Here is a 14,966-nt window from a genome sequence, read left to right on the forward strand (position 1 = left end):
GGTCTTCTCTGCATGGCCCTATTGCGTGTGTCTCCTGAGCACTTACAAAGCTGAAAGGTGGCAATGTGTTTGAGAGCATCTTTTCCCCTCACAAAGATGGGAGGTGTTCAGGGCCAGGACCCTTTCTGTGGAATAACTCCACCCACTGCCTTGCACCATGCTCTGCACCACGAGTAAGGTGCAGAACATCTGCGGCCTAACAGCTGTTGTAAACAAAAGTAACTTGTTCAGAATTTACTTCATCTTAGGGTAAAGTTATGAAAAAGGGAAACTGAAAAAAGCCCAGGTCATGGCATTGAGTCTTAAATCCATCAATAATCACGAGAATATATAACTTGGAAGTAGTCCATTATATTTATGTATTTAGCTATAGGCTTTTTGTGTTGTTATAATATATACATAGGCAAAAAAGGAGCCTGGATTTAACAAAAGCTGTAGTCTCTTTTAATGCTTTTGGGTGCCAGCAAACAACAATGAATTTTTCTAGGTTAATAATAAGCTAGTTAAGGTACAAAAAAAGAACAAAGTTATTTTTGAAAGCTCTGGGTATTAAGCATATAATGGTTTCATTATCTAAAAGTTCAGTCACAACAAGGACAAAGAAATCCCTCTTATGTATGCTGAAGAGCTTTTCAGTTTTGAAAAAAAATCAATACTATATTCACACTAATGTTAGCTTGCATAAAATATTGACTGTAGTCACACTGGTGGTTTTACATAAAGACTTAAAAGCAATTTTGGACGTCTGAAAGATTCTAATTGTTTTTTCCTTTTCCTGAAAGAGTAATGAAAAGACGACTAAAAAGCAGAACTATATAGTTATTTTATAACTGGCACTAACAAATTTCACCAATTACAGAGTCCATTCTGTAAGCAATGAATGTGTGGCTCCCAATTAATCTAGTGTACCTCCAGGCAAGGTCTAAATCAGCTGGATACAGCTCAAGCAATTTGCACACAGCTAAAAGCAAATTGGAAAATAAGTGTTCCACGCTACTGCCTATCTTTTCAAGCCAAATACACAATCAGTATTCTGGCAGCAGCACTCTGTCATGTTATTTGCAACTATCAATTTTAATTATAACAATTATTGATTAGTTGGGAAAGTGAATAATCTAATGTTCAAATGAGGTTGGCGCGGCTGCTGGGGATCATTTTTCGCTTTCATGCACTTGTATATTCAGTGTTAGGAAACACCATGCAAAGGAAATACATGCAAAGAATATGTCATGTCTCCACCACTGTCATGAGCTTAGACAACTACCATTGAAGGTGCAGCTGTGATTTTTTTTCCCCCCAGTTTGTTTACAAGCATACAGTTTTAGGATTCACCATTCTGCTGTAAAGAAAAGGTAATATGAATTGAATTAGGGTGTGAGAGGACTGAGTGAGGAACATAGGCAAATACTTTCCAAGTTGGGTACCTAAAATCAAACCCTTATTTTCTTACTTAACCATCCAGAGTGCTCCTGTTGCCCATTGGCATGGGTTATTTTTCTAACCTATTTACTTTTAGACTCAAGCTGTTCTTTTGTAAAACAATGCTTCTCTTGGAACAGAGAAAAAAGAAATATCCAGCCCTAGCTGAACTAACAAGAACATTACGTGTTTCAGCTAAATAAATAGCTGGGGGAAGAGGGCATCCTGACTTGAGCAGTTACAGCCACAAAGGCTGAACATGAATTCTCTGAATCCGAGTTCCTGGTACAGGTTCATCTCCACTGCTAATCAAATGCCCTGTGTAGTATTTCTGAACACATTCTGTTTCCATTTGATGTGACCCAGTAAACACTCCACTGATAATTGCTGTGCTCCAGAGAAGCCTTTCAAGTGCACTGCAGCCTACCTCTGCTGAGGCTGGGGGAGAACAGGGGAGTTTTCCTGTCACACGTGCTCTGCTTGCCTCATGGCTGAATGTGCCTGCTGTGCTGGGGACATGTCCTGCAGCATGGCACAGAGCTAGCACTGCCCCTCCTGGGCCAGGCTGGGCACAGCCACACCACCTGCCCAGCTGCTGCTCACACAGACATGGCTTTTGTGTTCTAAAAAGGTAATGAGGGTAGCTGGTGGTAGCAATATCCCAAAGCTCTGGGCCACCACTGAGGTCAGATGAGAGGGATCAGATCCAGGATCACAACACTGCCCATTCACCTGCTTTTGAATTTAAAGCAGCGTACTAAGTAAATGGTTTTTGTGCAGTTTTGCAAATAATGGTCAGTGGATAACTGGCATAGTAGGTGGTGCATTGCACTGTTGCTGGGAAACTGTGGATGGATGTGAAACTGCGAAGGTCAGCTGCTGCAATTAGTTATCAAGAGAGAATAATTTCAAAGACCTGCACAAGGATATAGCTATGCAACACCCACTGTCTTGGCAAAGCCTAGTAGAGTTAATCATCTGCTTTGAAAATGCGAGGGAATGCATCCTTGGGTTGGACAAGAAGATCTCTCTGCCTATTCACCAGCCAAAAAAATTGTTGTTACAGTGCCTTATACTGAAATGGAAAACAAGAAAGGGAAAAAAAAAATACCAAAGGCATGGAAATAAGTCCTGAGTGTGCCAAACATGGGAATGCCAATGTCTGATAACAAAAGTGCTCTCTGAGAAAAAAAATAGTGAGATGCTTAGAAAAGTATGCATACATGTGAGATCATCTGGTGATCAGGTACAGCTTTGGCACACATGCACACACAGTTTGTGTAATTCTGTTCTCTGACATGCTTCCTGCTCAGTCTTTTGTCTTTCTGAACTCTTTTGTTTGGACTTTAAATTATTTTATCCTGCCCACCACAGCTTCCAACCTGCTCAGCTTAGTGCTGAACAAATACACTTGCAGGGAGAGGCCTGTCCCAAACAATTTCATTCTTTCCTTTCTCTTTGTTTTGTTAAGGAAAAACAGCCCACATATGGAAATTTCCTGTCTTGTAGTATTTACCACTACAAGTACAAGTACTCTTCTAATAGAGAATCGTGAAAAGTTGTAGACTGCAATCCTTTAATCTGCTGTAAAACAGTGTGATTTGTATTTTGTTAAGCCATAAATTGATAATGTCTTACCTTCTCTATTATTTAAAACATAGCATTAATATTAAAATTGCTGTGCCTGTCCATAACTTTGGGATCAGGTATGTACCTCAAGGGATCCCACTCCATCTGCAATAAGTGCTTTTCACTTCAGATTAATATATTTTCATTTGCCCTGTCAGCCTATGCAGATGGAGCAGGCCTCAAACCACACAGGGTCAAGTAGAAGCCCAATTAGGCAGAGTTATTTTTAAGTTCTGGAGGGCACAGGGTCAGCACTCTGGAGAGATTTAAGCACCTAAAGATGTAGATAGGTGTCTCATGTATTTTCAGAAGTGCTATCACTCTGCAGTCAAGGGGAGCTAGGCATCTGGTAACTATCTTGAAAAGCACGTTTTGCGATTCTGGCAAAGAGCTTGAATTCTTCTGGAAATCCACCTTCTCCTGCCGTAGGAAGGTTCAGAACATGTAGCGGAGGCCACCAGTAGTTCCACGTTCCCAGTCTCATCATCTCAGTTGAGCTGATGTCTATCCTGATGGCCAAGGCTCCTCAGCAACCCCTGGACATGCCTAGGCTGTTCAGGAGGTGACATGTGCCTCTGTGCCTCAGCCATCCCAGGAATCCAGAGCGCTGCCTGGGGAGCTCGTCAGGAAACATGGGTGAGTCAGCTGCACTCAGGCATGGCATTGGGATCTCTGATGGATCTCTTGCCTGGCCAAAGGAAGGTCAGAGAACATAAACTCAACACTTTTCAGCTAGTCCAGTCATCAGAAATGGCCATGATTAAATGCCTGGAGAAGAGCAAGAGTAGGGAATGTTTCAATGCTAATGTTCCTCTATCTTCTGACAATTTTCAGTCAGGGAGTTTCTAGTGTAGCATCTCTATGCAACAATTAACAAACATTTTTTCTTTCTTTGCCATCAAAGGTCTTTTTCAATCTCCTCTTGAATTCAGTATGAGCTTTTTATATTCACAATGTTTCTCCTTTGCAAAGGATTTTCCCACGTACATTGCCAATCACAGAAAGACTCTCTCTGTGTCCTGGAAACAGTCCTTACCTTTTTTTGATGACCAAGGATTCTTATACTGGAAGCAATAGTGAAATAACTTCTTTCCTCATCATCCCTCTATACTTACCACGATTTTATAGTCTCCGACAAATTCCACCTTAAAGCATCTCTGTTCCACACTAAGGACTCCCACCCTAATTTTTTTCCCTTTTTCCTATATGGAAGTTATTAAACATCCTTGCCATTCTTGTTGGAAACTTTTCTATTTATAATATATCCTCTGAAGATGGAGGGATTAATATCTATCTTTCTGCTGTAGAACATCCCATTTATTCCTGCCTTTAACTTCCTAATTTTAGCCGGGTAGTCTTTCCTATGTGTGTTTTATACATCTTTAAAAGGCACGGTGAAGGTGCCTGTCAAAAGCTTTCTGGAAAGCCATGTAGGAGCAGTCTGCTTTAATCACGCTTTTTCATATACAGGAGTCCCCTGACTGTCAACAGGTTTGTGAGGCAGGACTTCCCTTGTCAGAAATGGTATGCAGGAACCAAGCTTAAAATGTTTCCAGCATGAAAGAGAAGTAGTCCCTTAGAGCTAGAGGCACTTTGACATTTTAATCTAATGCTGTGAATTGTCTTGGGATTTTAGACACACTTGGAATACAGCAGATGACACAGAGTCCTTAAGGTTCTTTTTAGGAAACAACTTAGGAAGATGAGAAATGTATACCCTCAGCCATACTTTATTAAATCTACCTCCTTATTTTGCTCTTAGAATCACAGAATCATTTCTCCTGGAAGACACCTGTGAAGGTGTACAGTCCAATATCTAGCTTAAAAAAGTTTTGATTAGAAGAGATTGGTCAGTGCTGAAGAAATTTATCTTAAAAGATGGAAATCCCACTCCTCTCTAGGCTTCTGTTCCAGTATTTAATGGTGAAAATTACCTAGTTGAAATTCCCCATGTTCCATCTTGTATATTTTTTCTTTTCATCCTCCCTTGTCTAGCTTTGGGAAGGGTCTGGCTCCAATTTCTCCTCATCCTTTCACCACGTAGCTGTAGCCAGCAGTCAAAGCTCCCTTCCTCCTTCCTTTCTCAGGGCTGAACATGCTCAGATCTTTTTTAGCCACTATGACCTGATGCATTGGTTTGACAGCACCAGCAGCAACAGCATGTTTCAGCTTTTGTTCCAAATAATGAATGGGACAGGACCAGGATGTAAATGTTACCCACATAGAGTTGGAATAAATCCTTAACAAGTTTTTTAATTAGGTTCCTCAAAAACAGGCGGTTAGATCTAAAGAATTTCACTAGAAGTCAGCAACTAATTAATTCCTGAAGCATTGGCTGAATGTAGTAATATGTACAGTACGTATGAAGGCAGAGAGCATGTGCACTACAAAGTTAAATCCTAATAGAATAATCACCCCAGAGGGGGTCATCAAAAGCTACTAGAAATTAAAGCAATGCAGAATGCTCCAGCTTAGACTAAAGTGATTTCCATCAGAGCAGATCTGCAAAGACCAGATGAGGTTTTAACTGAATGTTTGCAGTTACTTTGCATACTTGGAGTCTTACAATATCCAGCAGCTGTGTGTGTTGCTCTTGATAGTCCTGTGGTTCCCAGGAGAAGGGATGGAGCTGTACAGCAGGGACGCAGAGAGAGCCTTCACCATAGTGCTGGGAGTTTCTGTGTTAGGTACTATCCCACTCAGTTGTCTGCCATTACATTATTTCACATCTATAACCCTACCACAGAGCCAAGTGGCAAGGTGAGTCTTTTCAGACTGCTGGTGATACAGATTCATCTCTCAGTTGCTCCACAGAGCACACAGAAGTACATTTCCTGGAGTCTGAGTGTAGTATGGGGTAGGTAAAGGCAAACCAGCTGAAATCAATCTGGAGGACAGCAAAAAAAAAAATCTTTCCACAACAGCTGCTTCCAAAAAATTCCTGCTATTTTTATGGGAAATACAATTGGCAACTCACAAGACACTGACGGCAGTAAATCCAACCTTGACTGTCTCCTTAGATTGGAATCCAGGTCTGAAACTGAAAATATTCAGAGACAATAACTTTATTCCAGCTGTGTCCTCACATCTGCAGTTCTGAAATTTATTGTAAATCTTAACCATTTCCAGAAAAGTGCATTTAGTGAATGTCAAAAGAGGAGCAATGCTGCAGATTACAAACCAAGCTCCAGTTCTAGGTTTGTTTGGCAGTCAGATGCACAACAGCAGCTAGATGCTTGCTCCAGACTAGAAGGTCTGCCTAAATATATATTGATAGCTATGGCAGGAAATGTGGGTGAGTACTTATGTGTTTGGCATACAATTTGGTGACCTTGACACCTTTAGGTGCTATCATCCCGTTCTGGTTTCTTCTCAAATTCATTTTAGCCTTGATAGAAGTTTTGTGAGGCTCCTGGGCACACAAACCTCCTTTAAGAGAATATTAGTATGAAATATTAGTATGAGATGCATGTGTGTATGTGTGTGTGTGTGTGTGTGTGTGTGTGTGTGCAGAAGAAACACTTCTGTCTAAAGGGACCAACTAGAATCTGATCCACTAAATACTTCCAGTGTTGAATATGGCATTGTTTCCAAACTGCTTACGCTTCACATTTTTCTTTGTTCATATTTATTTCAGAGATGATAAGATGAATCTGGTATAAAGGTTCTTCATCTTGGTTTTCAGAGATAAAAGTGCTAAAAATGCAAAACAATATCAGTCAAATCTGGACAATGTGAAAAACAAATATTAAAAAAGAGCAACTAAGGCTGACCTTGACAACATTACTGCTGAATGTGACCCAGTCTGAATGATGCATCCATCCAACCCAAGAATCGAAGTCTCTTACAAGTGGGTTTGTGATATGACAGAGTATTATTGGTAAGATCTTTTGAAAAAGAGGTGAAAATGGGCTCTGATGTGAACTTTAAATGACAAAAGGCTCATAAAAAAGTTTGTAATTCAACCAAATTTCAGTCAAGTGTACTTATTGCTCTGTTTTTCTTATTTCTAATATTGTATGTACAGATACATATTATATACGTCTACTTTTAAGACTTTATGTGTATAGATATTTAAGTATATATACATGCACATATATATGTAAAACCTAAATGGACTTTCAGACATCTAAATATGTCTAAATATTATATTTTCAAAGACATAAGTGAAATAAAGTTCACTAAGTTCCCCCTAAGTGCAGAAGCTTTAAAGACTGCTTTTGAAATAAGTCAGTTACTTTTGAATTAAACAGAGAAAGAATGTGGATGTAAAAGTTATGAGCTGCTGTTGACCACTAGCCCAGAGTACACCCCAGCCCTGGCTGACATCTGTGTCAGGTTTCCCTTCATGCTGCAGGAGCAGTGGATGCCCTCATCACTGCAGTGAGGGTGGCACGGCCTGCACCCTCCCTGGCACGCCAGGCACAGGGATTCTCTGGGAAGAGGATCAGAGAAGCACAGGCTTGTGGACAGCTGTGAGGTCAGTCTTTATTTGATCGGAACACATTTTTTAGGTTTTGGGGGCTGTGTTGTGTTCTCCTCATTCATCAGTATATTTAATTTTTCTAGAGGACTTTAATACATGTAACATAACATAGAGCCCTTCAGCACATGGTTAGCCAATACTCCAGAGAGGTCCTGCTGCTTTTCTTCCCTCAGAAGCATCGCTCAGTCTGGAGGGACAGTGCCAGGCAAGGGCAGGGTTTGGGACAGCAGGAATGGCATTTTCTTGCTATGCACCGCAGCCTCCTTTTGGGTGCTTTATGTCCTGCTCTCCCAGGCATCTGCTCATCATTTCCTTGAGTGTTTGGATAGGGTAATGCAGTGCATATTTTGAGAAGGTAGAAGCTGCCACCACCAGTAAGGTTCAAAGGGATGGTGAAAATGTTATGGTGGCTAACTTTATTTTCTTATACTGACTCTTTCTTTTTGCTACTTCAGCTCCACTCCACTCTCAGCAGGTAAATTGTAGAGATTTATAGTCACTGTGCCAGAGATGCTGACCTCCCCAATAAATTCAAATTCATAACAGTGTCAAAGGTATAGAGGCAACTTGGCACAGTGGATAAAATGGAGTGTAAAAAATATTCTATTCCCATAGAAATTAATGGAATTTGTTTACACTTAAAGCGGGGCTGACTGTGGTTCAATGACACTGAATTTCACAGATTTGCATTGATTTGCTAATGAGAAATTTACACCACTGTTTTCTTGCCTCTAAATTTGACCCTTTCACTTCAGCTTGAATTGATGATTACTGTGGGAACAGAAGGAACTGGATTCATTTCTCTGGAGTGAACATAATTCAGTGAGCAAACTATAAAAGAGTTTGACGGGAAAGTAATCCAAGGATTAAAAAAAAAGTCACCAAAGAAACAGCAGAAGAAAGACTGTCTGTCTGGCAAATGGTCACGGTGACTAGTACGTGATCCCTGGCATCCCAAATGTTGGGGTGCTGCCCTCTTGTCCAAAGCGAACGCTGTGGAAGAGGGCTGGCGTGCACAAATGTGGTTTTCATAAATTCTTGAAAGGTGCTCTGAAATCCAGCCCGCGTCCCCTGGGTCCTGTGGGCCTGTCTTCAGGGCTCTTGCAGGCAGCGGCGTGGCGGGTTCCCGGGCGCAGGAGGCCCTGGCGGCGCCAGCCGGGTGGGCCGAGCCGGGCCCGGAACCCCGGAGCCGGGCCCAGTCCTGACCCCGGAGCGGGCAGAGCGCGGTGCGGGCCAAGCCCCGGAGCCAGCCCCCGCCCCCGAGCGGGCAGAGCGCGGTGCCGGGCCAAGCCCCGGAGCGGGCACAGCGCGGTGCCGGGGCCGCGGGAGCGAGCGGCTCTTGGCCCCGACTCGCACGGCTGAACTGGTCCGGCTCTAAGGAAGAAAGCTCACATTAGCATGTAAGCAAAGGAAGTCAAAGTGATCTCATTCACAGAGCTTTCTCCCGTCTGTGTCAGGGGAGTTGGTCCCCACAGAATAGCCTTTCTCTGGGCCACACAGGGCTGTCTGCCTAATTTTCCTCATTCTTAACCTTTGCCTCTCCATAGTACTGGAGTGCAAGACAATGCCAGGATGCTACATTCTTCCCTTATATCTTAGCTACAGCGCCGATGGGATGGCAGGGTTAAAAATGTTCGCACAGCCGTGGGACAGCTTGAATTCAGGGAGCAGTTCTTTCTGAGCTGCAAGGACTCACCAGCTCGAGTACATGCATCTCTGCCTAAGCTTAACTGTAAGCTATCGAGTTTCAGCTGATGGTAAAAAATAGCTTCTAAATAATAAAAGTCCCCAAAGCAAAACTTTCATCTAATACTACTAATTGCCTTTGAATTAGTTCTTCTCTATAATGCCACGTTAGCACAGTGGCGCATTAATTATTAAGCAATATTTAAATCATTATGAACTAAGTAATGCATTCATTTACCACCTCTATTAACTAGGAAATATCTCTTGTAGTATGTTACATTTTTAAACCCTTTATTATTTAAAATAACATTTTTTGTTTGTCTTTCCACCTTACATAGTTGTGAATTTTTGTGAAGACAAAGCTGCAATTGAACTGTAGGTTCTGAAGAAAAGTATTTCTCATATTTTTAATCTGGTAACTAGTATTTTTTTAAATTATGCCTCTTAGCAAAGTACTTTTTTTTTTTTTTTTTTTGCTGTATTGTTGGACAGCTTAGCAAATTGCTTTTTAAAGAAGTCTAATTAATTATATATGACACTAATAAACTAAGTATTCATAAACTGTATCGATTGTGCCAACATAGGCCTTGAATCCATCTCACTATTGAATAGCTAATATTTACATTCCTCTGGAAAAGAATGTAGCCTTGCTGTGACTTTATGAGCTAATTGTACAGTGCAAAAGGTGAAATAGCCTTGCCTACAAGTAAAGGCAGGAATGTACCACATAGAAATATATTAGCCGAAACTTAATTCCTTTGCTATTATGTTGTTCTACCCAATCTATTTCTTCTTTTAGCATATGTTCAAAATACAGCTTTGTTGTTTTGTAAGACCTCTTTTGTCTTGTCCTTTAGAAAATGCACCCAGGTATCTGTTCTATTAAATTTATCAAACAAGCTTTCCCCCTGGGTCTTTAAGGTGCTCAGACAAGAGATTCAGCTCATGAACAGAGACATCCTAAGGTGTCAGCCAGTACCCCCTGCCTGCATAAATAAAGCCTCCCAGGCAGCTGAGCCCCCAAGAGATGTGAGTGTGTTCTCATGGAGGGCAGGCTAGTGAAGGTGCTGACTTTGCAGCCATGCAGGACCTCGCAGGGAGCAGCACAGTGTATGGAGTTCCTGGGAAAAGGGGAGAGGCACAATCACTGGTCCTTGTCCTGACACATGGGCTGAAGACATTCTTCACAGTTCAGACAGGATTCTTCCCTTCCCTTCCCTTCCCTTCCCTTCCCTTCCCTTCCCTTCCCTTCCCTTCCCTTCCCTTCCCTTCCCTTCCCTTCCCTTCCCTTCCCTTCCCTTCCCTTCCCTTCCCTTCCCTTCCCTTCCCTTCCCTTCCCTTCCCTTTCCTTCCTTCCCTTCCCTTCCCTTCCCTTCCCTTCCTTCCCTTCCCTTCCCTTTCCTTCCCTTCCCTTCCCTTCCCTTCCCTTCCCTTCCCTTCCCTTCCCTTCCCTTCCCTTCCCTTCCCTTCCCTTCCCTTCCCTTCCCTTCCCTTCCCTTCCCTTCCCTTTCTCTCTACAGCTTTCCAGTTGTTTCTCAAGCTCACCTGTAGAATGCTGTAAGACCCAAATAAATGTCTAAAGAGTTTCCTAGGTGTTACAGGAGCAACTGATTTTGCTGTGCCAATTTGTGTGACCTGCCGAGTGCTACACACAAACTTTGGAGGCCCTTCCTTTGTGTCTGTCCACTACATGTGGTGTTAAACTGAAAACACTTGCAGGAAATCAAAATGAGATGAAAGCAGGTGCAGATAGAGGATGTCACAGGCTTTGCTACTGTCCCTGAGAAAATTATGGGACAGGTCCTCTTGCGAGCTATTTTATCCAGGCACGTGGAGGGCAAAAGCGTGACTGAGAAAGCCAAGACAGATTTACCAATGATAAATGGTGCCTGACCTCTCTTGTCACAATGTCTGGTGAAACAACTTGCTTAGTGGTGAGCAGAGAACTGAGGATATCACTTACCTAGAGTTTAGCAGCATGCTTGATGCAGTTGTGCCATTGTGTTCTGGCTGGCAACCCATTATGTTACGAGCCATGAGGAGTGTGGAAAACTGCCTGGCTGGCTGGTGGTAGTCAGTGGCTCAAATTGTCTGCCACTCATAAACAGAGCTCCTCAGGGTGAATGCTGGGACCAGCCATGCTCAACATCCAAATAACTGGCCCTGATGATGGCACTCAGTGTACCTGCTGCTCCAGGTTCGTGTGTGACATGACAGGCAGAGTTGTACATACTCAGGAAGGAATAGCCATTGTACAGAGAGATGAGATTGGGTTGTAAAGAGATGTGCAAGATTCAACAAAGGGAAACGTGAATTCCTGCTCCTGGGATGCAGTAATCCAAAGCAAAAGCACAAGCTGAGATCTGTCTGGAGAGGACCTTTGGTTCCTGGTGGGCGACCAATCTGAGCATGAGCTAGGGGTGTGCTTCAGCAGCAAGGCAAGGTAGTCCTGGGATGCATCAGGACAAATTTTATGCTTGCTGTCATACCAGTTTGAAATATGTGTAGTCAGACACATATACCGTGTCTGACAGGACACTATTTCTTCATTCTCAGATTTCTCCTTTTTAATCACTTGTTCTATTCTGATGCTTCTGATGCTTCTGATGTTTATATTCCAATTCTGGACTCTTGCAGGACTTTACTGTCTTCCTCTGTATTCCTTAGTTCATGCTTTTTTGCATCTAGTTCTATGAAAAGCTCATGTTTTTCCACTGAGATGGTATTTTCCCACATATACTTTTGACATTTAAATCTTCAGGACAATATTCCCTTTGTGAGAAAATCCTTTAACTTCATAACCTCAGCCTTCACTAATATTTGCATTCATGTTGGAACTATGCCCTTTCCCCCAAGCTGTACATTTCCCTAGGTGACTAATAACTTCAGAATGTCCAAATGTTTGATGGATTACGAAATTGTTTAGTTGACCCCCTTGTAGGGCAGGATTGCAAGGAATACATGGAAGGATATCTGAATCTTTTTTCTCTAGTCTGTGATCCTTCCATGAATTTACTCGTCTTATCAGAACTAATGGAAGGCATCATGATGTTGCATAAACATAAAAGCCCTCAGCAGAACTTTCCAACAGTAAGTGGGTGACTCCACAGAGCAATGATGTGTAGATGACCTCAACACAGTCGAGCAAAGAAATAGTCTAAAACAGGACTTATGATTGTGAAGCATGAAATTTTTAACAATATCAAGATAGTAGCATCTAAAGAAGGTCCAAAGATGGATATGTCTTTGTAAGCACAGAGTATTACAGTACAATTTTAGAAATGTCTAAAATCTGTTTCAAGTCAATTCTAAGGCCAGTGATTTTCTAAGTATGCTCACACTCTTCAGCAACAAAAGGGTTTCTGTGTAAGTGCAGCTGGAAATCTTTGCAAAGCTTTAAATCGATGCTTTCAGATGTGGAGTGTGGACAACCAGCTGTTCTGCATGTGGCACTTTCAGAACCACTGTAGCAAATTGCAGTTTGGGTTTGCTGAGATTGGTGTGAGGGGAACTCACCTCTGGAGACAACCAGAGCCTGGGTCACAGGCCCTAGCCAGGTTTTGCTTCTTTTGTTTTGTTTTGTTGTTTCCCCCACGCTCAATTAGTCAGTTCAGAGCTGGTTTTTCACTTTTGCCTCATGACTATAACCAATATTTCTATGGGCATACTTTCCAGGTGAATTTTCAGTCTTTTGTTTCCAGGGGGTTTTGAGAATTTATGCCTGCTGGGACTTTGATTCACACCTTACACTTTTTTCCATATCTGAACTGCCTATGATCCTCAGCTGCTACTGTTTTCTGAAAGGTAGCTTGAAAGTTGGCACTATTCAGCAAGGAGAGCAAAAAGAGCAGCTGTGTCACTGGAACACTTAAGAGTTACTATTTTATTCAAACTGAAATATTAGTCTGAGGAGATCACCTTGTAGGTCGGAGAAATATTTTTCAGGCATGTGACATGCTATTTCCAGTGCCTGTACATCACTCATGAAGTAATGTCTATACATCACTGTGCAAGAAAACATGATGTTTTGTCTGTACCTCATTTCAGGCTGTGTTTCAGATTCACTATCCATGACACTTTCCTTCTGGATTGTTTTATCCAGCTTGTGCTATAATACCAGATGCCTAATTATTTTTAGCCTGAATCTAAGAAGTGGAAGAAGATGTTTTATTTGCTGTCTTTGCCAAGAGCAGTTAGACTGCCTAATGGAAGCCAGTTGTCTCAGTCTGTCTCTGAGAATTAGGTATGAACATCTTGACCAGGGTAACAAAGTGATGAGTAACATGACAGGTGAGCAAAAGTCTAGGAGGAGATGTGTATCTTCTCCAGACCTACCTGCTCTTTGTCCCTGCTTCAGTGATAAGATGATCTTGGAAAACATGAGAGTAACAAAGAAGAAGAAAGGAGTACAGCTGCGTGAATTGGATATTGAGCCTGCAGAGTCACTGTGGGAGGGATAAACTCTGTGAGAGACAAACACAGGTATTCTTGTTTGTGATGTGATTCCTTTATTGTCCAATAATAAAGTGTTTTAAAAATTCCTTCCTTGTTCTTTTCTTTAACAATGGTTTCTAAGGAGAAACACTTTTGACAAGAGTGCCATGAAAGAAGAGCTCTTAGAAGGTTATATGAACTACCAAGGAAACTTTGTGATGGAGGGCTTCTTCCCTGACTTGTTCAAGACCCTGTTCACAAGTAAGAAGGAGGCTCCCAAAAAAGAACATGCAGCCTCATTACACATGGGTGGCTCACGAGTAGAAAATATTCAGGATCATTTGTAGAGAAATCCTAAGATCCAGACCCTGGGTAGACTGACTGCCAGGCATGTGGTAAGACTCAGCCTGTGCTGTAGTGTAAATAAAGTAAGAGGTGAAAGGGTAAGATGGGAGAATAGCATTTCTGTCGATGTAAATGTAGCCTCTGAAGCACTACAGGAAAAAGGACCCCATCAGGAATGGGAGGGTGGGAGACACCATATGCTGGGTAGGAAAAGATGTAAGATTAGGGAAATCCCCTGATGAGAAAGAGATAAAGGAAGGGATTCAATGGCAAGAAAAAAGAGACTTTGGGGATAAAGGATAAAGAAAAATTAACGTGGTAGGAAAAAAAAAAGAAAAGTGGAATGCAATGAAAAGAATTGGACAAAAGAAAAAAGAAAGATCACAGGAAAAGGAGAGGAAGTGTGTGAGTTAGTAAAGGGTGATAGGCATAAAAGCATTAAAGAATGAATGGAAAAGAAACACTCCTTTCAGAGACAAAAATAGTTACTGAAGAGAGGCAAGAGAACAACATGCAGAACAATAAAAATCTAAGATAAATAATACAGATGTGAATTAAATTAATCATAACTAATAAAAGAGAAAAGGAGGGGAAAAGACTGAAGAGAATAAAAAATGACTCAATATTCAGGAAAAATAGATGATGGATTTTAATTGTATTTATTTGATTGTCTGTATCTAACAGTCTTTCAGTAAGAGGCATATATTCTGAGATTTTGATATTAAAATCAGTGGCCATCTATAGAATTATGTGCTGCATTTATCCCATTTTGTCATTATAATGCTCATGGAATAGCTTTTTTTTTGGCACATTAATGTAATCTAGGTAATAAAGGGAAGATGTAGAAAAGGTTATGCTATAGGAAAAGTGACCCTTTCCCCAGATTAATTACTCTAATTATTTTTTCAGAGTAGAATTGAATTTAATTTGGCCTCTTTTAATTAAGGGGCCAAAAAAAAAAACTTGT

Source organism: Camarhynchus parvulus, chromosome Z (assembly GCF_901933205.1).
Source record: "Camarhynchus parvulus chromosome Z, STF_HiC, whole genome shotgun sequence".
NCBI lineage: Eukaryota > Metazoa > Chordata > Aves > Passeriformes > Thraupidae > Camarhynchus > Camarhynchus parvulus.